General features: G+C 43.8%; 1 long non-coding RNA gene across 1 annotated transcript in view; it reads right to left on the minus strand.

Moving 5' to 3' along the window:
- Positions 1–1,390: 1,390 nt before the first annotated feature.
- The window catches only part of LOC109281221 (uncharacterized), a 231,072-nt gene continuing 206,835 nt past the window's right edge, over positions 1,391–25,627 (minus strand). The window contains exons 4-5 of the long non-coding RNA XR_009459720.1: positions 14,835–15,179; positions 1,391–3,119 (exon numbers count right to left, since the gene is read on the minus strand). This is a non-coding gene — a long non-coding RNA (uncharacterized LOC109281221). The remainder of the gene's footprint in view (positions 3,120–14,834; positions 15,180–25,627) is intronic.

The following is a 25,627-nucleotide window of genomic DNA, read 5'->3' on the forward strand; positions in this document are numbered from 1 at the left end:
AGGGCTAGGCTCCCTGACTGCTCGGACATTGGGCTTATCTACCCCAGCACCACCTGGAAGCTGCCTTTCAGGCAGCGTCTCCCCTTCAAGTGGCAGGCACACGTGCTGCACCCCCACTCAATACTCCCAATCCCTCCCTCTAGTCCCCTGCATCCCAATTTACCTTAGATGAGGTGGCCATTTTTAATTCAGTCTACTCTCTCCCTAACCTCCCCAAATGTCTGAATGCAGCATTTAATGACTGAAGTCTTATTTTGCTATTTGGCATTTTTCCCTCAGGGTCATAACATAACTGCAATTAATTTTTTTAAATTATTCTATTGATAGCTTTCCATCCTTCCTTACTGTAAAAACAAAAGCCCATTTTGTTGAAAAAATAGTCCATACACAAAAGCTTCCTTGATAAGCTGCAGAATTTTTGGACCAATGCAAACACAATATGCCACTGGTGTAAGCAAAGGCTTGAATGCAAGACAACATCAGTGTGGCACTAGCAGTATTTGCATTAAATTAGGAGAATATTAATATTAAGAATAGTTTGAGGCACAATCCCTAATCAGGTGTTTTGTGTCATAGTTGTGCATTAACGGTGCTTCATTGTTTGAATAGGCAATGCAAAGCAACTTCTAGGTTTTCTGTGTTTTAAAACTAGGCTTTTTGTTTGTGCTAATGTGTAAATAAATAAATAATATATATGATAATCTATATGTTTAAAATACTGTGTGTGTGTGTATACACATACATATACATACATACATATATGTAATTCTAAATCTTTCAGAAGAGTAGAACAGTTTGGGAACAATTGCTGACTGCTACATTTGTGCACAATTCAAGAGGACACAGTATTTTAGAACCTGATTATCTCTCCTAACTTGCTATTTATCTCAGTGGGTAGAATAGATGTAATAATTAGAGAATTAAGCCTTGCTCACTCAGTCATGAAGTGCACACAATCACTTGCTGTTTCATATTTATTTTCCAGCTGGAGGAGTTTAATTTATTTTGCTCTCTACTGTGCCCACACCTGACCAACCAAAGCCACTCCAGTTGGGTCCTATTGATCTCTGCTATTTATTTAACCCCTGTCTCTCTGTATATCACTTTGCAAATGAGTAGCTACCTTTGAGACCAATGCCAGTGCTGTTCAAATACAGCCCATGGGAGGTTTTGGAATAGCTAGTGACAGTCAACCTCATTGACCCTGGAATCTGATAGTGCCATTTATGGAGTAGGTTCACTCAATCTGCCAAAGAGCAAGAGATACAAAGAAAGAACCTCAGTCCCAATACCTGGTATTGCTGCTTCCGGCTGATGTGAGTTCAACAACATATAAATCTTATTCATATTCTTTTAATGCCATAATCTCTCATTGTCAGATTCATAGGTCACAGTCATTTTGCTTAAAAAACCCCACAGCATTGTTACCAACAGGCTGAAATAATGATGTATCATTGAGTGCTACTGATGAACAGCAATAATGTGCTCTCACTTTTTAAATTTTTCTATCTGAATCCAGATGTTTTCTGTGGTTCCCATAGGCAAAATGCTGTCTGTGAGAAAGTCCCTGCTGGCTATCACAAGGCAATGTTATCTTGTGAATGGTTTCTTAAATATCTTCAAGGTCATAGAGATTAAATGTTCTCCAGGGAAACACAGGAAAAGTAGAATGTCAGCATCACCTTTCGTCTGAGTGAAAAGTCAAATGACATTTCCAGTAATATTGATTGGAACATCTTTGAGTGTCAAAAAAGAATGGAGATTTCAGTATCTGCAATGAAATGCAAAGGCTGAAGCATGAGAGAGCAAGGGTAGATTTGTTTTTTATTTCAGGAAGGAGCTCAAAATTGTGGACTCAGGACATTTTTCCCATAATATTTGGGACACATACTCAGCGAGCTCAGAAACTTAGTGTCAAACTTTTTCTACTTCCAAATTGCTGTATTTGTAGAACCCATCATATTGCAAGGTTACTATGCTTTCTTATTCTGAGATACTTTTTCTACTAGCTTAAAAACAGGAAAGGTAAGTTGTCATCTTCATCTAGGATACATCAATGCTGCTTTATGGATTGTCCAGAAAGGATGCCTTAAAATGTGCACTAAAGCCCGCATACTTTTATCTCATTTCAGTTCCTACTGTACCTCGAGTCTTTCCACTGCTCAGAAAGCTAGATCACCAGCTGCCAACACAGGACAGCTGCTATTACATTATGAGAGTAGACTTCTGAACATAATGTACTAACATTTTTCTTTTACTTGGAGTGATGTATAGAAGGAAACTACACTGTTTCTTTCTTTATTATTTATCATACAACCTATTTCAAATAATAAATTTCACTTGAAAAATGTCCTCAAATGCTTTCTAGCTTACATAGAGAGACAGTTAAAATGGCTGAGGAAGGAAAAAAACAGAGACATAGGTAATGGAGATAATGCAGGCAAGGCTCTAAGTTCATGTAAAGTAGCATTGCCTCACTAAATCGATGCAGCAATGTTGACTTACACCAGATGAAAATCTGGTTTATCATCATGATTTTAGAAGAGATCTGAAAAAGTATTGAAGCTTAGAAATACAGGACTGTTTCAGAGGGCAGAAGCTACAGAGGATAAGACTTTTGAACCCAAATTGATCAGATTTTTGAGAACAGTCAGAAGAACAGTACTAGAAAAGGAGAGCCACTGAAATAAATAATCATAGAGGGAAGAAATAGAGTGACTGGAGCAAATCTATGGATTACATTGTTTTGAGCTACTTCTAGTATGACCTGGTGATATAATGAATATAAATTTGTCTTATACTATTTGACATATAATATATATTGAAACTTCGAAGCAGTAAAACAGAAAGTAGTACTATTAACAATACAAAGAAATAGTGTGCATGTTCTGACTTGTTACAAGTCAATATGGCCTCATTATTAATAAAGTAATAAAATAATCTTAATTAATGTTCCTATTTCCCGAGTGTTGGCATAAATTGGTAGATGATCTTCTGCCCACTTCGCATTTTTCAGCTTTAATATTATCTCCTGGGTCAGTACCCATTTGACTTCTTACTGTCCTTCTTGACTTTAGTTTTAACACTCAAACAATCACTTTGATTCCTCTGATTTTAGCCTGAGAAGAAAAGAGAGAGAAGGTGTATCTTTAGCTCAAGCACCTGTAAAAGTTCATATTATCTTTTACAATAATAGAATGAATTTAGCTTGTAAAGTTTTGCATTGCATCATTCTTCTATCAAGGTTAAGGGGGTATACTAAGCCTCATTTCATTTCTCTTCTACTGTCATAAATCAGAAGTAGCTTCCTTATAGTCATTGAAGAGGCAGCCACATTAACTTGATATAGATGAGATAATAAGACCCCTTGTCTCTCCAGCAGCAGTAATGTTTTTATCAGAGCTGTGGCCTCCTCTCTGTTGGTGAGTTAAAATGGAAAAGACTTGTAGCAAAAATACAGCCTTTCACATTCTTTTATGCATAACGCAGCAAGATTCAGGAAAACCAGCTATCAAGCTTGCTACTTAAATTTCAGATGGACTTGCTGCTGCAGAGAAATATGTTCTTTACAAAGAGAAAGGAACCCAGAGATGTGTGGAAAGGAAATCTGACTATTTGCCATCCGTTTGTCTTAATTTCATGTTCTAAACCTGCGGTAGTTAGAGTGGTTTTACTAGAAGCACAAATGGCCTATTTAATAACATGGAAGAAGCTCATTTTGAGGAAATCCCAGTTGAAAATGCTTTGATTTTCTTAAGGAGATATTGGTAAGCTGAGAAGGGGAAAGATGGAGTATAAAAATGATAAAGGTCAGCTTGGGTGATTTAAGGGGCTTGATGCTCTATTGTCACTCAGGTTCACTGATGACATATTTATAGTTTTGAGCAAAGCCAGTTGATCTGTCTCCCAAACGTTGAGAGTGTTTGAAATCTGTACCAGAACCAACAGCTGCATTTGGCTATAGGAATCTATATCCTAAGCAAACTCTGTAGGGCTTGGTTTGAGTGGGGTCACACAAATCAGACCCTGTAGGGATGTGAGGGTTCATCTGGACATAAGCAGCCAGGCCTGTGGAAATGCCCTTCAAATAAGAAGTTATCTGGGTGGGGGCACAGATTATTGGAGACAAGAGGGTATATCCAAGAGATGTAGTCCAAGATGTAAGCTGAGGTCTGGAGTCAGAGAACCAATGCCAAGTTCCAGGGTGAAGGAAGCTAAGCTGAGTCAGGATGCCAAGAAAACCAGAGAGAGTAAAACCTTCACCAAGTTGCAGGGGAGAGCTAGGTCAGAAGTTAGGAAAACCTAGAACAGCAAACACAAGGCTTGCCAAAACAGAGTCAGGCTGTGTGAAAGCATGCTTATAGCCTGATGATGATGCAGGTGTGTTTAAAAGGGGTGAGTGGTGCTTTCAACAGCCAATCTAGTTGCAGAGCACTGGGTCAGCTACGTTAACTAGGGATCAGGGGCAGTTGTGGTAAGTCATGTGTGTAGCCCAGCCAGGCCCAGTTGATCAGAGTCCCTGACAAGGGATTAGGATAACACCAGTTCTTGGGGTTAGAGTCTCAGATGTTTAGAGACTTTTAGTTCAGGGGTTCTCAATCTTTTTTGTATCAGGACCCATTTGTAAACATTGATGACCAGTCCTGCCCCAGTGGCCCTCACTCTTGACCTGCTGCCTCCTGTCCCTGGACCCCCTGAGTGTGTGGGGTAGGGAGTGGGTGTGTGGGGCACAGGGTGGGTATGGGGGTTATAGAACTCCACCAGCCTGCAAGAGAAAAGCCATAGGTTTCCCAATTCTTTCTCCTTTAAAGGAGAATCCATTTTTTAAATTTGTTTGTGACCCTTTCATATATACTTGAGATCCACTTTTGGGTCATGACCCAAGGGTTGAGAAATGCTGTTCTAAAGGCCTTGCTACACGGTAGTTTTGGGCAGCTCCTGCAGCTCTTAACACCTGAATTGTCCCCACATTAACACCTGAAAACTACTTTTAGGGCAGGATAATCTGATCTGTACTACCCAGCTTGTATAACACTAAAGTTCAGCCACTCTAGGCTACACCTTAATGTAAACACCCCACCCACTCCCCCTCCCTGGCTGGCCCAGATGAGGTTTGCTGCCCCCAAGCCCAGCACTCCAGAACCCCACTAACTGCCCCTCCTTCCCTGCTTCCTTGTGGCTGCCCATTGTATGTTCAGGGGGTGCAGGCAAGGAAGAGTTAACTTGTCTGCCCAGCTACCACAACCACCAGCCTAGAGCAGAGCAGCAGGCTGAAAGTCTGGGCAGCTAGGGCTGGGCAGGCAGGTTAAACCTCTCCTGCCTGCTCCCCTGGAACAGACAGCATGGGCAGTCACAAGTGAGTTGGAGGGGAGGAATAGGGGGAGCCCCAGGGAGGAGAAGGCGGGGCAGGGCAGAAGCCTGGAATTGGGACAGGGAGGGAGGGGCATTCTGACCTTTCAGTCCCCCAGGCCCACGCTGACCTGAACATGTGAGTGCTCCAAATGGGAGCTAGCACTAACACTGATTAACACAGGGTTACCATACATCTGGGTTTTCCTGGACATGTCCTTTTTTCTGGTCTGCTGTCCTGTATCTGGGCGGGTATTTTAAATGCAAACAAATGTCCAGGTTTTGGCTCTGCCTTTGTTTTTTCCCCAGGCCTCCTGGCCTGGCTGCTTGGGCCTGGGGGCAGTGGAGGAAGGTGATTGGATGCTGGGGGATCACATGCTCTGTGTGCAGGCCCCCAGGCTGCAGGCAGGTGAGAGAGAGAGTATCTGTGTGAGTGAGCTGCATGGGCAGTAGGGCTAGGGGTGGGCAGGGGGCTGCATGTCAGGAGTGAGGGGCACTGGCAGGGCTGGAGGGGATAGGGGTGTGGGTCAGGAGTGAGGGGTATCAGCAGGGAGAGGGGGGCTGTGGATTGGGAATGAGGGGCACCAGCATGGTCTGGGGGGTGGGGTACGGTGGATCAGAAGTGAGAGGCAGCAGCAGGACTGGGGGGACTTTGGCTTAGAAGTGAGGGGCAGAGGCAGAGCAGGGGCATATCACTGCCCCTCACCCACCCACACTCATATAGCCCCCTCCCCACAGGTGTCCTATTTTTTGAAACTGGAAATATGGTAACCCTAATAACATTTAGGCCACTTAGAGTGTAAAGTGTAACAAGGCTCTGGGCCCATTTATCCTAAAATATCAGTCTTTAAATTTTGTGCCTTAAAGGAGGTGGAAATGTCATTGATTTTTAGTGTTCCATAATCAGGCATGTTAAAATTAGCTATAAAAGCCCTAACAAGGAGGCAGAGCCAGCCCAGGTTCATGGGGGTTTAAAAGGAGACTCCCTGAGTGATCAGGGAATGGGTGAACAGGGATAGCAAATGGGGCATTTTGCAAGCAGTTTGCTGGAAACAAGAGGAGGAAGGGCACCAGATCCTGCTCTGGGAAAGTAAGTGAGCCTGTGTGTTTGGTGGGCCGTGTGTTTGGGCATGTGCTCTGAGCAGCTGGGAGTACTACTAGCTGAAGCATTGTTGGATGATTCCTGCCTGGTGTGGGTATGGAGTCAGTTCAAACCCAGGAGGGTATAAAAGGAGACTCCTTGAGTGAGCAAACAGGCACAGCATACAGGGCAGTTTGCAAGTCAGTGTGCCAACCCCTTCTTTGAAGGGGAGCCATTAAGGTAAGCTGTTTAATTGGAGTAACTAACGTACAATATTTCCTGTAAATAGCTAAAACTCAGAAGTTAGAACACTATATTAAGCCCCTTGTTTAAATAGAGTGAGGGGGAGTTCACTAGAGAGTTTGCCTGCAAATCTCATGAAATTCAATAAGGAGAAGTGTGAAGTCCTGCACTTAGAATGGAACAATCCCATGCACTGCTACAGGCTGGAAGCTGACTAGCTAAACAGCAGCTCTGCAGAAAAGGATGTGGGGGTTACAGTGGACAATAACCTGAATATGAGCCAATTGTATGCCCTTGTTGCGATGAAAGCTAACAACATACTGAACTGCATTACTAGGAGTGTTGCCAGCAGATTGAGGGAAGTGATTCTTTCCCTCTGTTCAGCACTGGTGAAGCCACATCTGGAGTACAGTGTCCAGTTTTGGGCCCCCAACTACAGAAAGGATGTAGACAAACTGGACAGAGTCCAGCGGAGCACAATGAAAATGGTTAGGAGGCTGGGGAACATGACTTATGAGGAGAGGCTGAGGGACCTGGGCTTATTTCACCTAGAGAAGACTGGGGCAGGGGATTTAATAACAGCCTTCAACAACAGCATTCAACTACTGGAAAGGGGGCTTCCGAAGAGGATGAAGCAGACTGTTCTCAGTGGTAGCAGATAACAGGACAAGCAGCAATGGTCTTAAGTTGCAGCAAGGGGAGTTTTCATTAGCTATCAGGAAGAACTTGCTCATGAGGAGAGTAGTGAAGCATTGGAATAGGCTACCCAGGGAGGCTGTGAAATCTCCATCTTTAGAGTTTTTTAATACCTGGCTAGACAAAGCCTTGGCTGGAATGTTTTAGTTGGGGCTGGTCCTGCTTTTGAGCAGGGGGTTGGACTAGACAACTTCCTGAGGTCTCTTCCAACCCTAATTTTCTAGGATTGTATGATAAATGTGAGGCTCAGTGCCAACAGTTTCAAGCCCTTTTTTAATATTAAATGTGATGTTTAAAAGCTAGGCTTGATATTTGTCTATATTTTTTTCTTTAAGACACTCAAACTCTAACTGCACAATATTTCTGATATCAGCATTTTTGACACATTTGGGAGATGCAAACCATCTGGAATTGCTATCCAGGTAGCTTCTTTGGGCATTTATAGACATGCTTGGGGTAGGGGAGGAGGGGCATTAATTAGAATGGCTCTGAGAGCTGTTCTAATTAAAGCACCCAGAGCATCATGTGTATTGGCATTCCCGTGCTGAAAAATGGCATTGGGGGCACTTTAACTTGTCAAACGAACTTTAGTTAAAGCACCTCTGCTGCCATTTTTCAGCATGGGGCCACTGATGCATGTGATGCTGGTGTCTTCCGGAGCACGGTAATTACTACGCTCCAGCAGACTCAATCAGTTGAGTCTGCTTTAACGTGCCGTTATTGCAGCGCATTGGAGCAGCCTCCCTGCACATGTATAAGTGTCCTTTGGTGTACATCAAAATCGTTCTTGTAGGCTACTAAACAGGATGTACTTGAAATTGAACCCCCTAAGTCTTCAAAAGTGATCCAAATTAGCCCTCTTCAGAATCTGCAAAACAACTTGAATGCTTAGTTTCAGTGCTTCTGTTTTGGCCTGTGTGTTCCTTATGCCTATTGGTTGAGGCTTATATGCCTGCTCAGAGGCATACTAATTCAAACATCAAGGAACCTAATGGCCTCCTGTGCTTTATTGCAATCTTGATTGATGCTGAAAAGTGTCTGAAGTTCACCTAAATCCTCAGTTTGTTAGATATCCACAGACTAGGCCTAGAGATTGCTTAATGCTGGTGGCAGCATTGAATTCAGTGCAAAAGGTAGCACCCCGGCTAATTTCAGCTCTCAGACGCATCCTTTAGCATTTTTGTTTAATATGTTGGTAGCTAGAGTGCTCGTGTACTTTCTAGACCCCTCTCAGCATAAGGATATTCAAAACCACATCGCCTACTTCCCAAGAGTGTCTTAAATACTAAATTAGAAGAGTCTGGGCAGGGGGGTTTCTGGCTCTCCTGGTCAAGTCAGACTTCCGGGCAGTCAAGAGTGCAAGATTCATGAGGAAGGAGAAAAACAGGCAAGAGTGAGCCTGACTCTAGCCCAGTAAGCAGGGGACTTTACTGGGAAGAGGGATCCTTTAGCTTTTCCCCTGCTGCTAATGCATTTATGTTAGATGGTTATTGATTAACAGAAAGATAATTCATCTTGGGATATTGAGTTTGAGTCTCCTTAGGCTGAAGAGGGTTAGAACCCATGTCTCCCACTTCCTGGTTGAATGCTTTCATTATTAGACTACTTTGAATAAGATGGGCATTGCCATTGCAACAATGGCAAAATGTAAAGGCTGGGTGGTATGGGGTGTTTCCTTATACTGAGTTCACTGCTGCTTTCAGTGTGAGCTAGTTGTCTTGATTCAGGTAGGTGGCTGAGCACTCTGGATCCCCAAATGACACAGGTGCCCACTGTGGCAATAAGTCAGCTGCCTAAGCTTCAAGGAGGAATGTGACTTCAGACTTCTGGGTAACCTGTTCCAGTGTTTTACTACCCTACTAGTGAGAAAATTCTTCCTAATATCAAACCTAAACTTCCCTTGCTGCAACTTGAGACCATTGCTCCTTGTTCTGTCAGCTGCCACCACTGAGAACAGTCTAGCTCCATCCTCTTTTGAGCCCTATTTCAGATACTTGAAAGCTCCTATTAAGTCCCTCTGAGTCTCCTCTTTAGACTAAATAAGCCCAGTTCCCTCAGTCTTTCCTCATAAGTCATGTTCCCCAGCCCCCTCACCATTTTGTTGCCCTCTGCTGGACTCTCTCCAATTTGTCCACATCCTTTCTGTAGTGGGGGGCCCCAAACCAAACACAGTACTCCAGATGTGGCCTCACCAGCGCTGAATAGAGAGGAAGAATTGCTTTCCTTGACCTACTGGTAACACACTTACCAATGCAGCCCAGTATGCTGTTAGCCTTATCGGCAACAAGGGCACACTGCTGTCTCATATTCGGCTTATTGTCCACTGTTACTTCCAGGTCCTTTTCTGCAGAGCTGCTGCCCAGTCAGTCAGTCCCAGCCTGTACTGGTGCATGGGATTGTTCCCTCCTAAGTGAAGGACTTTGCACTTGTCCCTTGCTGAACCTCATGAGATTCCTTTTGGCCCAATCCTCCAATTTGTCTAGGTCTCTCTGAATCCTACCCCTACCCTCCAGCATATATATTACTCCCATCAGCTTGGTGTCATCTGCAAACTTGCTGAGAGTTCATTCTGTGTCATCTTCCAGGTCATTGATGAAGATATTGAACAAAACTGGCCTCAGAACTGACTCCTGGGGCACTCCACTTGATACCAGCTGCTAACTGGACATTGAGTCATTGATTACTACTCTCTGAACCCAATGCTCCAGCCAGTTTTCTATCTACCTTACAGTCCATTCATCCAGCTCATATTTCCGTAACTTGTCTGAAAGAATGTTGTGGGAGACCACATCAAAAGCCTTGCTAAAATCAAGGTATACATTAATTTTTTTAACCCAGACAGGGCCAGAAATTATAACTTAAGATCACTTGCCCTCAACCAGGCTTGAACTTCCAGCCTTTCAGATACTAGCACTTGGACTCCTCTGTGACTGAGAGGTCTAAGTCAAGTAATAAAGTTTGCAACTTGGAACATCTTTACCTGGATTCATTACCCTAACAGCAGCTGACCAGAGTGAAGGACTGCACTTGTGGCCAGAAAACTTATACAATTTGACATTGACATTGCTGCATTCAGTGAGACCAGACATGTAGGAGAGGGGCAGCTCACAGAGTGGCTGTGGTAGTGGCTACCCTGGAAAGGAAACCAACAATGGGCAAAAAAGACTAACAGATTTATGGTGTTAGTTGTGCTATCAAGACCAAGAATGTTACTCAGATGGTGGAGTGTCTGTTTGGCATCAATGAGCATCTTGTGAACCTTAGACTTCAACTGATGGGCTTAGACTCCGACTCCAACTCCAACACAGATGATGCATTTAGACTCCAGTAAGCGGTGGAAGGACAAAACAAAAGAGATTCAAAAGTTTGCCAACATCTGACATGCTTAACTTTTTCAGTGCAACCAAACTTATCTATGGGCCAAGTGCACACAGAGCTCTCCCTCTGAGGTCCAAGGATAATACTCTAAAAATGGTTCCACCATCTAGGCATGGTAGAAAGAGCACTTGAAAGAACTCCTGAACTGAGACATTAATGTCAAAAACAATCCCATTGACAACATTACACAACAACCCATTAAGGACTACCTTGCAGACCAACCAACTTATCAAGAGGCCTTGAAAGCCAATAAACATATGAAGAGCAACAAAGCATATGGTCCTGATGGAATACCACCTGAATTTTATAACAAAGGTGGAAAAATTTTCTTACCAACTACACATTATTATTCTGAAAACACAGACAGATTCCCAGTGACCTAAGAGATACCAACATTGTTAGCATATTCAAGAAAAGATAGAGATCAGACTGCAGCAATTTTCTTAGTATTGCACTCCTTTGCAATATGCTGGGAAGATGCTTGCCTGAATTCTCCTCAAGAGACTCACCTTCCTTGCTGAGGAAATTCTGCCTGAGCCCCAGGGAGGTTTCAGACCATTTAGAGGTACTATAGATAACTTCTTTGTTACTAGACAGCTGAAGAAGGAATGCCTGCAGGAGAAGTAAGCAACACTGGAGCTAGGCTGTTCTCACTGGTGGCAAATGACGGAACAAGGAGCAATGGTCTCAAGTAACAGTAACAAGGAGTAATAGTCTCAAGTTGCAGCAAGGGAAGTTTAGGTTAGATATTAGGAAGAAACCTCATGAGGAGGGTAGTGAAGCACTGGGACAGGTTACCCAGAGAAGTTGTGGAATCTCCATCCTTGGAGTTTTTTAAAACCTAGGTAGATAAAGCCTTGTCTTGGATGATCAAGTTGGGGATGGTCCTGCTTTGAGCATGGGATTGGACTTGACCTTCTGAGGTCCCTTCCAACCCTAATTTTCTATGATTGTATGCTAACACTGATATCTTTACATGGCCTGAATAAGGCCTTTAATTTTATCAACAGAGAAGCCCAATGGATGATCCTGATGAGATTTGGATGTCGTTTAATTTTTTTTTTCCATCATGGCGCACCTTGCTAATGACACAACAGTGGCGATACATAGTAATGGCACATAAACATCCCCCTTCATTATTAGAAATGGAATTAAGCAAGGATGTGTGATTGCACCAACACTTTTTTTTCCGTCTGTATCATAACTTTTCCACATTTCATTGCTGATAACCTTCCATCCAGAGTTAGCATCCTGTATCACGTAGATGAGAATCTTTTTAACATCAATGTCAACAAAGGAAGTGAAGAGTTTCAAGGATACTTTAAAGGTCAATCTGAAGAAATGTGATATGAACATCAATACTTGGGAGACTCAGGCATTGAATCATTCCCAGTAGCACCATGATGTACTATAAGGTATCAATCACTTTGTGAAAATTTGTTTCACTATAGAGCCAGATAAACAACAGAGACAAAGGGAAAGAGCTGTGACCCAATGTTAACAGGGTCCTCTCCTTCCTCCCAATGTTTTTCATGTCTGCAGTCAAACAGGTGGATCTCAGATTGGCCTGCTTGGCCATCTCTGTACTCATTGATGACTCCCCTATTTACTGGAAGACTGTCCTTCTCATATCAAAGGAGCTAACAACAAGTACTGGTGTCTCTTTCACAGCTCTGCAAACTATTTCTACCTCTTTTCAAAATCCTAGATCCATATGTGGAGTCCAGTCTTCAGCAGTAACTACAGTTTCAGCTTTTGGCTGAGCAGCCAAAGAGCTTCTGCAGATTAATCTGTGGAAATGCTCAAATTGTAGCTTTTGCCTGAGCAGAAAGGGGGGGAGAGTGAATTTAAGATTAGGCTCCGTCTCTGCTTTATGTAGCCATATCTCTGGAAAAAAAATACCTTTTTTTTTTTTTTTTTTTTTCTCATTTTAGATGCATGTATGATTTGGGGGCATATGGTACGCAAAAATATGAGCTTTATTTATCGATTTACATGTCCTTTCTAACAAAAGCTCAAAGTGCCTCATAATAAGAGGACAGAATAGTTTGCAAGAACAGGGCAAAATAGCTAACAAAATGGGGGAATGTAAATTAAAAACAACTTAAAAGAGAATTACAATATTCATGTAATATGGAGACCCCCTAAAGCAGAGGTAGGCAAAATATGGCCTGTGGGCTGGATCTGGCCTATAGAGTGATTTTTATTTTTTTTTCCTTGCCTGTGATGGGTCCCTCAGCCATTATGGGCAGTGCTGGGTGATTCCCCATCCTGTACCAACCAGCAGTGTAGTGCGGTGGCAGCCCACAGCCCTGTTGGCTTAGTATGAAGCAGAGTGGCACAGGGGCAGGGACTGGTCTGAATGGAGATTGTGTATTCAGGTGAAGAGTTGCTCAATAGGGCTCCCGCTGCTGCCACTGCCCCCCCACTCTGCTCTGGGCCACTATAACCCATGCTGAGCCTGTGGGGTTGGGGACATTCCAGGGCGAGCTGTGGCCTGGCACGGGATGAGGGTGCCCCATTGCCATCCACCTCCCCAGGCCCCAGCCTGGTCCTGGTCACTGCTTCCAAGTGAATGGTGGGGCGTGGAGCTGCCACTGGGTCCACCCCTCCCTCCCCTCCCCTGCCTGTGCACTGTGTGCCTATGTGGCCTTTGGGCCCAAATAATTGCCCACCCCTGCCCTAAAGTATATCTCAGTTTAGCTTTGTTTGCTAAAAGCCTTCCCAAATAGGAAAGTCTTGTAGAATTTCCAAGAGATGTCCAAGCTCAGGCTCTGACAGACATCTAGAGAAACCCCTCTCAGAACTGAGGAGCAACTGCAGAAAATGCATTTTCCACATGCATCTTCCACAAGCAGACTTGGCATACTGGTGGTACTTGCTGTTGGTTACTTCCAGTTTACTTTAGGGATTCTGATAGGGTGTCAGTCTGTGAAAAACATTCAATGAAAAAGGTGAGTGGATTCTTCTCCTCCTCACTGCTTTTTTGTAACTTGGTTTTAAGACTCAAATTATTTATTTATGTATTTAGTGAATTCAAAAATGCAAAGCCAAGCAATAACCTCCTAGTTGAGTTCAAAGTTATTAATCTACTTAATCTACAAACTAAGAGGGGACACTCCTCAGTGATGTGCAGCATTGTTTGTATCTCTCCACAAGTGCATAATGGGTTAGCACTGAGGCCCTAGCAGTAAAGGTTGGCTGCACAGGGGCCTTGGCCTCTCCTGAACCTGTTTAGCAGGGACCACTCTCACTGCAGTAGTTCAAAGTCAGCAGGTTGCTGAGTGGGGTTTGTCACAAGGAACTTGTTTGTGGCCTCCTGTAATTCCCATTCCTTGATCCAGAGGGCATCTGCAAACAAATCCAGGTCAGGGAGGTTGCTCCATAAAGAGCGTCATGAAGGAAGGCAGGCCTTGGGTGGGTTAAACAGGTCATTGTTGAGTGGTAAGTAGGGTGCAGCACAAATAGTTTCAACCAACTTTCAGGTCATCATCAAGCTCAAATGTTAGTGGGTTACAAAAGTAGATACATTAATGGATTATTTTTTTAGGGTCTTGAACAAGTTATAGTACAATTGTAGTCAAGTGCCTAATAGGTGGAATTAAAATTATTCCAAAGTGAATAACAGAGGGAACTAGGGAATGTACAGGGGAAGTAATTTAGTGTCATTCTAGCCCTGTATAAGAACAACTTGAAAGTGATCTAGATCCATGGAAAAGCATGTCTTCTTTTTGTAGGTTTCTGTGTCTATTACAGTAAAGAAGGGCACTGACTAAGGACTGAAAGTGAGTGTTTCATGTGTAGAAAACCAACTACTGAGCAACAAAGTGCTGTCCCTGATAGTACTCCTTTATTTCCACCAAACATATAGAAAGTATAAAGTCTGTTATGAGAGAAACAAAAATGGGAGTTATTGGAATAGGTACCACTAGAAAGAGGGTCAGAATATAGGGATGGAAGAGTCAGCCTATCCTCCTGAGAAAATAGACTATTGTATTTCAAGCAGAAGACCTTAAATCTCTAGAGAACACTTGTATAGCCATCATTGTCACCTGTTTAGTACACTTCTTAGTGTGTTCTAGGTTACCTTGGATTTAGTGATGCTAGAGCTCTTGGTTCCAAAACGATACCTTTTATTAGACCAAAAGGAAAATGGCAAGAAAACTGTCCTTTTCTGCAAGCTTTCAGGATCAAAGTCCCTTCATCTGGCTCTGGGAAAAGTGTAGATAGTACAAGATGGTAAAAAGTTCCCATAGGAAATAAACTTCATTTTTGCACAGAGGGAGCTGAAGATGGAGGGCTATCCCTCTGGGTCCTTGAGAGTGTCTTTGTGAGCTGTGTTGAGTAGCTCTTTGATGTGTTGATCACGTAGAATTTCTTCCCTGGAGGTGTCAGATGGCAGGTAGGGAGGTAAAAAAATTTCCTTGTTGTTCTGTAGTGAAGTTTAAAATCCAATTACATATGCATGTGTAAATTCTAGAGCATGCTGCATCTAATCTACACACAAAACGACAACTTCTTGCGTAGTAAGAAGGGGTTATCAATTCTTTCAATTGTAAAGATTGAGAATAGAGGAAAGAAACTTTATAGACAAGCCCTGATAATTTGATAGAAAGACAGCATCAATTGAATGTTTAAACTAGCTTATAGAACTCTATACCAAGGAACCTCACTCTCTATTACATTAAATAGGTTTATAGCAATTTCTATAGTACAGTACCCTTTTGGTTTGTCATACTCAATTTTATGAGACTTCTCTTACTAAAAAGTCACAAAAGATAAAAAGAAAAGAAAAAGAAATGCATGTGCTATACCATTCTTCCCTGCCTGTTTTTTTTTTTTAATATAAATTTGTACTTGGCAAAATATTGACAATAATGTTATCAAAATAATATTGACAAAAATATTGAGCTAATCTTGTAAAGCACTTGTGTTCAAAACTTTAAATGTATTTAGGCACACAAAGAAGAATATGGTTGCCTAGTGGAAACTTACCTTCCATTGAAATCAGAGATTTCTTACACTTACCAGGTGCCTTTCTGTACCTATAGGCTTTTAACTGACCTTAAAAGTCTGGCTTCTAGTACCTGCTGTGATGTACTAGGATCCCTTAATTCCTATTGAATTACAAGATCTGAGAGAACTCAACTCCTCACAAGATGTACTAAGTACAGTGCTGGATCATGTCCATGAATGGCACTAATAATGTCCTGAATACTTATTTCAGAATAAAATAACAGTTCATATTGATACCAAGACCACTTTATGCCACTCTAATTTTGGTGCAAAGGGGTCTTAGAGATCATTCTAAAATAATTTAGTCCCATTTTTCAAAATACCTAGAATGGCCAGAGCAGTAAAGAGGGGCTTCAACATAAATGAGACTTAGGTCTATATTTTACTCTTGATTGCACAACATAAATGACAGCAATCTGTTTTCTGTAACTACATACCTGTCAGAACCTGAACACAACATTTACTTCACCATGTAGAGCAAGGGTGGGTAAAATACAGCCCACAGGCTGGATCTGGCCCGCGAGGCCATTCTATCCAGCCTGTGGAGCCCCTAAAAAATTTAGAAAATTAATATTCATCTGTCCTTGGTTCCTGTCAAAAATGACAGGAACCAAGGGCAGTAGGACCCAGGGGAAGCCTGGCAGGCTCCCACAACAGCAGGGCCCATGCCTCCAGCTGGAAGCCCCAGCAGGGGCTTCTGGTCTGGGACCACATGGCTGCCCTGCGCCAGAACCTCAGGTAAGGGGGGAGGAGGAGGGAGGGCAGGGAAGGAGCCCAGGGAAAAGTGGCCTGAGGAAAAGCGGCCCCTCTCCCGTCCTGTGGCCGGTGCCCCGCATTGCAGTCACTCGCAGCCCAGGGGGCTGTCTGGAGCAGGCACAGGCAGCCTCATGCGGGCTGCGAGTGGCTGCAGCACAGAGCGCTGGCCATGGGGTGGACAAGGGACCGCTTTCCCCCCCTGTGCTCAGCACCACTTTGTGACACAGCCCCATTGCCAGCCTGTGCCCTATGCCGGCTCTGGACTCGCCCATCAGGGCTGTGTGTGGCAACGGGCTGTAGCCCCCCCCACTTGCTGCATTGGGCAGTGTTTGCCACTGCCGCTTGTAGGCTGTCCAGAGCATGAGCTCCGGGCGGGCAGCAGCAGTCAACACTGCCCAGAAGGGCAGGTGGGGAGGGCTGCAGTTGCTGCCGCCAATGGGCGAGCCCGGAGCCAGTTTGGAGCCCAGGCTGGCAGCGGGGCCGGGTTACAAACTGGTGCTGAGCGCGGGGAAAACTGGCCCTTTGCTCACCCCATGGCCAGTGCCCCACACTGTAGCCGCTTGCAGCCCGCGTAGGGCTGCCTGTACCTGCTCTGGACAGCCCCGCATGGGCTGTGAGTGCCTAAAGCAGGGAGTGCTGGCCATGGGGTGGGCGAGGGGCTGCTTTTTCCCACGCTCAGCACCAGCTTCTTCCCTGTGGGCAAGCAGGGGGTCAGGGCTGTGCGCTGCCCTCTGCCTGTACCGTGGGGCTGGGGGGCACTGGGAGTGAGTGGGTAGGGAGCCAGCAGGAGCATGGGGCCTGCACTGGTGTCCCTGGGCCAGTGCCAGCGGGGCCCAGAGCAGGGTGGCAGGAGTGTGGGGTCCCAGCTGGCAGGGGCTCTATGGAGCCAGACCAGCTCTCCGCTCTCCCTGCTGGTGCTGCCCAGCTGGGCTCCACAGACCCCTGCCAGCCTGTGCCCCACTTTGGGCCCCACCGGTGCTGGCACTGGGACATTGGTCCCAGGACATTGGGACATTGGTCCTAAGATGGTGACCAGGGTGCGTGGCACCTGTCAAGGGGTGGGGCTACCCATGTAGCCCTCAACAGCCTGCCAAAACTGGGTAAACGGCCCTCCGTCCTAAATAATTGCCCACCCCAGTCTTAGAATGTGAGATTAGTAGACACAAGGACTCAGCTCCACTCCGACACTTATCTTTAACCTGTAGCTGGGGTGAAAAGTGAAATCAGGTCATGACAAGAAACAGATGTTTCAGAACTTGTAATATACCCAGTAAGAGTTATTGGCTACAAAGGCAGATCACTAGAACAAAAGCAGGAATGTGTGCTAGTGAAAAATACATCTTTTCTTCCCTAAATGTGGGTAGCTTTTCTAGTTACTAAAATAAGAAAACCAAGATAATCTGTGACAATGTGCTCTGTGACTGAAGCCTCTAAGTGGAAAATCGCTAGCATTAAATCGTAAATGTACAGACAAAGGCTTATTTATTGCTACTGACTACATTAAAAATCTGCAGTGCACAAAGAAACCAAACTTCAAATCTTGTCATGCTTAATAAAATATTGAATTAAGCATAAGTGAAACTACCTGCCACATCTAAAAGATAGTCTCAGTGCCCTTTCAGTGTTTTATTTTAAGACCAAGTACAAAAGGTTTTCACCTTAGCGTAATTAACTTTTTATCATTAAGATTCAGAAAAATTGAATTGTGTTGGACACAGGTCATCATAATGAGAATTTAATGGATATGTATTACTACGCAAGTTAAGCTTTGAATATGTGCTAAATGCATTACATTACCATTGACCTATGCAAATTTCCATCTCTGTGACACTTATTCTTCAGTGCCACTGCATTAAGACCCCCTTTTTTCCCTCATCTTCTTAAACAATGATTTCCTCATTTTCATATTAATTGCATCAGTTAACTGAGATAATGCTCCCTCTGAAATGAGCAATAGGATGAATCACTGAAATGGTGCAGTTATTCTTTTTGCTTAACCAATTTCACAGGACCCTCACAAAGAACTGCCTTAATTTGACTTTATATAATTGCTTATCATTAGGCACAGCAGCCCCATGAAGTACCTTTATTTATTTAAGTTTCATCTCTGATTGATGGAAAATTAGTCACTTGCATATCTGAGGAACACAGATTGTTCTGCTACCAGGCAACTTGGTTGTAGAATACCCTGGAGAACTTCAAAACAAGCAAATGCTAATGCATTCTGCATTTTAAATGCAAAGAAACAAAGTGCAACAGCTAATGACACCCAGGAGTTCCTGTAGTACATCCATGATGTCACAAAATTGCTTTACCTGCTCCCTGCTAAATTTCCTACATGGAAAGGAGAAAAAACAGATGAGATTATATATCTATGGTTACAGCTAGGTACATAGTACATATTTTTAACACAGATAATGCTTGCCTGTCACACAGTGAGGGCACTCAAGGTTATAATGTTCCTCCTTTTTAAATTAACAAAGCAGTCTACATGGTTTGGAATTCAGTCTGAGAACTTTAATCCACTTCTCATTTTTTAATATTCTTAAAGTATTTATTCAGAATGACTCAAAGGAAATGTTTATGCTTTTCTTCTTTGTAAGGCAAAGAGAGGGGGAGTTAAAATTTCTAGGGGAAATTATGCTGTTATCATCAGCTGACATACTAAGAAAGGATCTAGAAAGGATGCCACCTCCAGCATAAAAAGAGCCATAGCACATTATCCTATCAAGGGATTTGGGGTGAAGGATTGCCTCCAGGTCTCCTCGAAGCACACTGTGTACTTTGGTCCCTATGGATGAGAGTACCTGTCACTGAACTAGATACCAGCAGCCATTAAATCCATATAGTCATAATATTGTTTCTTCTAGACTTCAATGCTATGATTCTTTTTTTCTCCTTGTATTTATTCCTGCTCTAATTCCACAGGCACATCTATCATTTTTCTCCCTAGCAGAATCCTCAGTTGACCTGTTAGTTGTCACTGGCCTATTGCATCTAATGACAGAGCATTTAAATGGCCCCATAAAACAGCTGTGAATCATCTTCATCTGCCAGTGCATGAGTCAGGGAAAAATGACTTCAGCAATACATAATTATTATTTATTGTTTGTTTAATATGCTGTAGTTGGAGCTGCATTAAACACAAAGACAATACTTGACCCAAACAGCTTACAATCAAAGGCACCCAAGCTTGCAATGAATCTGGGATTTTTGAAAGAGCTCAGTTTTCCCACTGAAGTCACAGTGGAACTCCCTTCGACTTCAGTGAGAGCAAAGAGTGCAGACAGACATAACACTTAAACGGCTCCAAGGATGTCACTTATTGGGAACTGATTCATAAATGTCCTTGGACTGAAGTGTCCACACACATGACTGGGGCTCTAGGCCCCCCAAAGAACTCTTTGGCTTTTGTAACCCCCAGGTACTGGGTGAAACCTTGAGGGCAGTATTGGCTGCATGAGGGCAGCACAGAGAATAAGGAACAGTTCACATCTAGCATAGACATGGCAGCCCTTCCGTTCTAGTAAGTGCCCACTGTTCAATGGCTCTGTTTCCCCACTCTCCACCTTTCAGCAACTGATATGTGTTTCCTGTTACAGGCACAACCACCCTCCCACCACAAACAAAGGGCTACAAAGTGCCTGTTCCTCCAAACCTGGCTACTTCCCTCAACCCCAAAGAACCTTGAATTGGTTCAAAGAGGACTGGCTCAAAATAGTACTTGATTTTTCCCAGTGTGCTTTTGAGAAGTGTTCAAGGAAGTTTAAACTGGTTTAAAGTGGCCTATATGTCTGGGCTCTTGGAGTGTGTCTACATCTTCATTACTGTGCTTTAGGTAATACACATTAAATTGAGTACCTCTGGGCACTTTTACATGTGTGTGTGTATGGTGGGGGGAGGGGTGGTTCTTTAATTACACCAGCTCGCAGAGTTGCTCTAATTAAAGTGCCACTGCGCCTCATGCATTAGCATCCCCCACACTTAAAATGGTGATGGGGGTGCTTGAACTAAAGCTCGTCTGACGAGCTTTAGTTCAAGTGCCCCCACCACCATTTTTAAGTATGGGGACACTTATACATGAGACACAGGAGGCAGCTGAAGTGCAGCAATTGCAGTGCTCCAGCAGACTTAATTAATCAGGTCAGCTCCAATATGCTGGAATTCCAGCATGAATATACATGACACTGTGAGTGCTTTAGAGTGGCTATCAGGGCTCCCCACCCCAGAACATGTGTATAGATGCCCAAAGAGAACAGTCTTAGAAATACAAGTCATGATATAGGCTGCTGGGGGTCTGGCTTGGGCACAGGGGTGCTTCAGTGCAGGGATAACTGGAAGGCATCCACCACACTGAAGCACCATTGTAACCCAAATAGCCAGGGCAGCATATACATGTGTGCTGCTGTGGTGTTTTTTATTCCATAGCTAAATAGCACTTGTATTTACATATACAATCCAGATGCAGAGTAAATTAGTTTACTGTAGCCTAATAGGGGCACATGCATTGATGCTGAGACGTGCTGCACAGCTAATTAGTCTACTGTGCAGTAAACATCTCATGTAAACGTGTCCAGTATAAAGTTCTTATCTATGTGATAGTGGTGCTTTAAAATATGCAAACTATGGGCCTTTACTTATTGGTGGTAGGAAGTTGGGTGTAATGGGGCTTAGCCCTCACAAATGTGGGGCACTGGTGGCAGCAAAGAGGGCCGCCGGGCAGCCCAGCTTCCAGCTCCAGGAAGCTGCAGCAGAGGGGAGGGGGCATGCATAGGCAGACATGCAGCCGTAGCCTGCAGAGGTGGCCAGGCATGGAGCACCCAGCAGGTAAGTCTGTGAAGGAGAAGGGATGCGGGGGGCAAGTTGAGGCCCCTGCAATGAGGCAGGGAGTAGGGTAAAGGCAGGGGTTAGGGTGAATTGGGCAATGGGGCCAGGGCAGGTTGTGGGATGCTCAGAGCCCAGGTGGCTTCGTCCAGGGGCATTGGGGGTGGGGAGGGGCTTCCGCTGCTGTGTGCATCCTGGGGGGGACACGTGCCCCCAGGATTTGTGCACGGGGTGTCACAGAGGCAGGCTGCCCTCTGGGCTCTGTGCCCTGCTGCCATTGCCAGGGAGCCACTTGTGACACCATGTGGCTTTTGGTGGCAGCAGGCAGTGGCGTCATGCACAGCTCCCGGGCATCCCCAGTGGGGCTCAGAGTCCAGCGGGCAGCCCGCCTTCATGATGCCCTGTGTACTAATCTGGGGGGCACGTGCCGCACACAGCGTGTGCACAGTGCCCCGGATGAGCTGCTTGGGCTTCGAGCATCCCATGACCTGCCCTGGCCCCGGGGCTCCATTCACCCCAGCCCCTGCCACTGCCCTACTCCCTCCCTCACCGTGGGGGCCTCAATCTGCCCCTTGCCCGCCCTGCCTCTTCTCCTTCACAGACTTACCTGCTGGGCAGTGTGTGTGTGTGTGCGTGTAGAAGTATGTTTTAATTTTAACTTTTACTCAGCCTCCTGAAATAATATTTTCTTCTTCCACCTATGCCTTTACTACAAACAGGGAAGACAGCACTGAGTGAGAAATACAGAAGAAATTATATATATACTTGTATTTTCTTGACTGTTAAATTCTGAATAGAGTGGTATCTTAGTTTGTATGGTCTGGGGAAATTTAGGATGAATTTCAGAATTAATAACAATATATAAAAGACTTACTATATTAAGCTTCCTCCCTGAATACTTTTTCTTTAAAATCTTTATTCAAATTGAATGAAAATATTCCTTCCTGTTTTTTTTAAACTTTATTGCTCTCTAAATCAGTTGTACAGTAATTACATAGCAGTACTTAAAAAACAAACAGCATGTCAGTATTATCTTGGATTCAGTGAAAAGGCATCTATGTATGTAAGTGTACTTTGTATACAATGAATGTAGTTTTACATATTTTTAGTGAGGCTTAATGAAACCTTAGAACATTCTGTGTTGGAGAGTGATTTACATTCTTCATGACTATTCATTCCTTCATCTTTGCTCTTAAAATAATTTTTGTAAGAAACATTGAGAGCATGTAATACACAATGCACAGTAATGGGCTAGTGTATTTCTGTATTGTTATAAGGGGGGTTATAGTCCTGGGTAGGCTCTGTGCTCTGTAATATACTGTTGCTCCTCTACAGCTGCTTATTTTAATCTAAAATGGTCAAAAATAATACATTTGCATAAATTCTTCCCCCCTACAAACTTCTAACAGTGGTAATAATGACTATGTTAAATCAAACCTTATTGCAATGTAATGAAGCTTGACTGACATATTGCAGGTATAATACTAAGTAATTTCATAAATTATTAAACTGTAATTGAAAGTAATAGTGCAGATTACCTTGTGACTTGCTTAAAAAAGGTTTGGTTTAAAAATAAAGATGGCAATATGGCTGATGGGAAACGACAGTTAATACCTTAATTTTAAGAACAGCTGTCAGTTCCGACCTTAGAACTAGGATTGAGTGAAATATGAATTTTTATCCCACAGGTTAGTCTGAAATTTCAGCACTTGTTTCCATCTGAAATTAGTATGAGTTCAGATTTCAAATTTTTTTATGGACTGAAAATTTCCTAAAATACTGAGTCAGAAAAGCTGATAGGAAAATGAAACATTTGACACAAACATTTTTTTCTGAAGAAATATTGGTTGTTTTATATCATTAAGTCATTATAAAAGATAAATTCCAATCTGCTTTATCTAAAACTATTATTTCCATGAAAATTTCTATGAAAAACTGGGGGTTTATTTTGGTTCCATTCTCCTTGAAACTGCATGTGATCTCAAAGCCATGACTTGATAACCAATCAGCTCTTTACCATGGGGTGTCGATTCATTTCCAGGTTAAGGAAGACCCGGATGAACAGATATTCAGTAAGTTGAAAACATTTTTTATTTTGTGCCCTGCTTTATGTCCAAGAAGGCCCAAATCCTTGAGGGTAACAAAATATTTTCTGGAATCGCAGAAGAGCTATGAGGTAGAGGAGTCACAGAAATAGTCCCTGAAGTAGCTTTTGGTAGTAAAAGGGGAGGTAGGTTTATAAACTCCATAAAAGTTTGCTTGTAACATGGTTTGAACAGCAATCCAGAAAAAAACTGGGAGGCAAAGGAGGAGCAGGCCAGAGTCAAATTCATGGTATGGGTGCTGAGAAGATATTTTTTTTTCAGTGGGACAGAGCAGCAGGGCAAGTGAGAAAAAAGACGCCAAATGTTTCATGGGAAAGCAGCTAACAAAGTGATGCTACTGCTAAAGAAGTTCCACAGTTACTGGGAGTTGGCCATGGGACTGATGTTTGAAAAGACTGACAAAGATGGACAAATAACTCCCCTCCCTGCAGTGAGCAGGTTATTTAAAGGTACAACACCGAAATCATAGAAAAGGTCCTTTAAGATGGGTTAAAATTGTTAATGCATAAAAAATAGTAGCTCTAGCTACTGGGCTAATAATAATTTGACTGGGTTTTAGGCCCTGGCAGACATTATTTTCATCAAGCAATAGGTAATGTCTTCATGATGGAAAACCATCATGATGGAATTTGTCATGCCTTGTGACCTGCTTCACTTTTACAGGGAGAGCTATCCAGAGCTGGGAACAGTGCCCTGGGAACTTGCCGTGCCAGCACTCACCAGCAAGAGGAGCTGGAGAGACGCTGGCAGGGGCTGTCAGCTCCCCTCCCACACCTTCACCTGTGCTGCTAATGAGAAGTGAGCTCTTGGGGCATTTTTACACATGCTCCAGGGGTGGGCTTTTTAATTAGAGTGGCTCCAAGAGCCAGTCTAATTAAAGCACCTGGAGTGCCCCGTGTATCAGCATCCCTGCACGTCAAAATGGTGGCAGGGGCCCTTTTTCTAAAACTCATTGAATGAGCATTAGTTAAAACACCCCTGCTGTCATTTTGAAGTGCAGGGTTGCTGACACACAAGACGTGGAGGCTGGCACTAATTAGCACGCTCTAGCAGACTTGATTAATCAAGTGTGCTCTGACATGCTGTAATTAGAGCTCATCGGAGCAGCCTTCTGGCTGGTGTAGAGGCACCCTTGAGTTCCCCTGGTTAATTCAGCCCTCACTTCTAACCCTTGGGAGAAGAGAGAGCCATGCACAGGGTTGCGGGGAGTGGGGGCAGGCAGGAGGAGCAGCAGTGCTTGAACTTTCCCAGAATATCTCATGAGCTGTTTTTGTATATATGCTTTCCTCTCTCCCCATCTTGTCTCCACCAGTAGCTTTCTAAAAAAAAATCCTCTTCCTTTCCCAGAGTACTATGTATGCAAGTAAAACTGGTCATGTTGCATGTCTGTTTACATTGCTTCTTGCAGGAAGAGGTGCTAACCGCTCCTGAAAAGAAGCAGCTCTGAAGGCTGGTTGGGGAGAGGGAGAAGGGGCCCCAGCGCATCATGACCACTCCTGTTAAGGCATCCCAAGGCAGCGGAGTTCAGCATGTGTAACACATTACACTTAGAGCATGCTAGGTCTGTGGAGTGTTAAAGTTAGAATGTGTTGTGGGCAGTCCCATGTTAAGGGTTATTACCATTCTTCCCTTCACCATTCTGACTTGCCAATAGAGGGCTGGCAAGCAGGGGCATGAGTAGAAGCCAGGACACTGCTCTGTCGGGGGGTGTTTGCGAGGTGGGCAGGTGCCGCTGCTGGGTCCAGTGCATTCTGGGATGCTGAAAATTCCTTGTTTTATCTCCATGGAGCAGACCAAAGGTATTCTAACACAAGCTAAGTAGCCCAGAGTTAACCCTTGCCTGAAGTGGGGTAGCTTTAAGACATTCAGAGGGCACATAGGCCAGTTGATGTGCTTTAACATGTAGATACTCATGTATTAAGTGCTTTTAGTATGGTCTAAGTGTAGCATGTAAGTTCATCTACAGTCCCCTTGCAGGAAGTGGGTAGCTATGGGGGAGAGACAGCAGTTTACTGTGGTATTTTGGAGGACCTGGCCAAACACTATCACCCTACCTGTGATATACCACATATTCAAATTAACCTCATAGAAACCAGCTACAAAAGTGTTCTACATTTTTTCAAACAACATTTTTTGACTGGCCATTTTTTGTGGCTGGTTTGACATTTTTATTGTGCAA

The sequence above is a fragment of the Alligator mississippiensis genome, chromosome 2 (genome assembly GCF_030867095.1).
Source record: "Alligator mississippiensis isolate rAllMis1 chromosome 2, rAllMis1, whole genome shotgun sequence".
Classification (NCBI taxonomy): domain Eukaryota; kingdom Metazoa; phylum Chordata; order Crocodylia; family Alligatoridae; genus Alligator; species Alligator mississippiensis.